The following is a 2,241-nucleotide window of genomic DNA, read 5'->3' as shown; positions in this document are numbered from 1 at the left end:
GTGAGCTAGCCCTCACCCCCCAAACTGTAATATGCCTACTAGAACTTCTGAGTCTCTTTGCCCTTGCAGGGGAACACGCACACCATGTAACTTTTGGACAGTAAATATTAAAAAATGGTGGTGTAGTTAGAAAATATTTTTTGTCGGAATTCATATTCCTCCTGAGATGATTGTTCCTTAAAAAAGAGTTATGCTCTGATACCCCTTGTTGAACTTAAGACTTCACGCACAAGAGGAGGGGGATGAATTATGTGGTTTGAAAAATTTTGGTTACCATCTTTTGGACTTGAGACTTCACACAATGGGGCAGAGTGAATTGTGTAGTTTGAAAAAATAGGGAGTCAACCTTTGGGATTAAGGTGACAAAAAAGAAGGTACAAGGGAGAGAGGAAAACAAATGAAACTAGTCAAACATAACCATTATATCATCTTTAAAGAGAGGCCAAAACCTCTTGAAAAAATAAAAGTTGAAGTAATCAGGCTTAGGGCTCTTATTGGGGACTCATCGATATCAGTGAATAAAAAGATAGAAGATTGATTGATGTGTTAATAGGAGTAGACATAGCATTTGGCCCTGTGTGGATGGAGTACATATGCTTTCTAAAATCATTGTCGGTTAGTTAATCTTTAAGTTTTTTGCAATTATACATTTTAATAAGTTTTGTTTCTCCTATTGTAATACTTATATGAAAGGGGAGAAATGAAATTATTGATTCAAATATTAAAAAAAATATTATAAAATATTTTTGTAAAAATTATATGAAACAGAAGAATTATAATTCTTAATTCAAATATTAAAAAATAAAAATTTATTAATCATTGTTTTAAATATATAAACAAACCCGCTTATGAAACCAGGGGTTCTTTAGTAGTGTTTATCTAAAACATAATAGTATTTTGTTCTTATTGTTAGATATAGAATTATTAAGTAATCATAGTATAATAATATTTTGTTTCTAGATATAGGATTGTGGAGAATTAGGTAACTGTTGTTTAAATATGTAATAAAATATTATAACGTTTTTTGGTAAAGAAATATTGTAGATTTAAATATTAGTTAGCAAAAATATTCTAGATATAATTTTTATTATATTATAATTTTTTTCTTTTTTAAGTACAAGCATTATCACATCACAATATGCATATATAAATAGGCACGTCAAGAAGAGTATAGTATGTTATATCTAAAATCTAAAAAATAAAAAGTACAAGGAATTTTACAGGTATGAAATAAATGAGCTAATTGATTAAATTGTATATTCTCATGTTGTAGTGTTTAACTTTTATATATTAATTTATGCTTTAAATCTTTCATTCTTTTCATTCAACACTAATCTTACACACATATTTTGGTTGAAAATGTAGATTTTTGCTTGGCATCTGAAAGAGACATTTCGTGTAAAATCGATCAAGATTGTCGGAAAATATGTGGTAACGAGAAACCAGAATGTATTCGTGGGCAGTGTGGATGTTTTTATCCACCATCTTCCACAAGGAAGATACCTAATATAATACCCCAATTTTAAATTAAGTTGAATATTGGAATATAATAATTATGTACGAATAAAATTTTAATGTTAAATTAAAAATATTAAAGAGAAATAAATATTTTATTTTATAAATAAGAACTTTAAATTAGTCTTTTATAAATCGGATTGAATCGGTCGGTCGAACATATTGAACTAAGTAACAAGAACCAATGATTTAAGAAAACTGGCGGGTTAAATAGTTGTTTTTTTCCTCCAACATAACGATTTAGTTTTGATAATTTTAAAAAATTAAATCCGATTAAAATATAAATAGACTCGGTTGAAAACTTACTTAGAACAATTTTCTAGAGCTTCTAATTAAATTTATTAAACACTGCACTTATTTGCACTTATTTTGTTATTCGGTTTAAATTGCAACTAGTAAAGGACCCGTGCGTTCGCACGGGTTTAAAAAAATTAAAATATAATATATTTTTTTGTTTATATATATATATATATAGTTGGATCAACGTACACAAATTTATTGCATAAGAGTTTTTTTTTAACGTAATGGATGTTAAATGATCAATAAATGGGTTCAAAAAATTTACACAAATAACTTTTTCCAGTTTGGGACATAATAAAGTAAAACATTATTAATTTATAGTAATATAATTTGCTTAATTTTTTTGTATACTATATTAAGGAAATAATCAAAAAATATAATACAAAAATATTTTTACAATTTATTGATATATTGATATATAATAAA

This window comes from Lathyrus oleraceus, chromosome 5 (genome assembly GCF_024323335.1).
Source record: "Lathyrus oleraceus cultivar Zhongwan6 chromosome 5, CAAS_Psat_ZW6_1.0, whole genome shotgun sequence".
Taxonomy (NCBI): domain Eukaryota; kingdom Viridiplantae; phylum Streptophyta; class Magnoliopsida; order Fabales; family Fabaceae; genus Lathyrus; species Lathyrus oleraceus.
The sequence above is the reverse complement of the archived record's forward strand: the minus strand, read 5'-3'. Positions refer to the sequence as shown.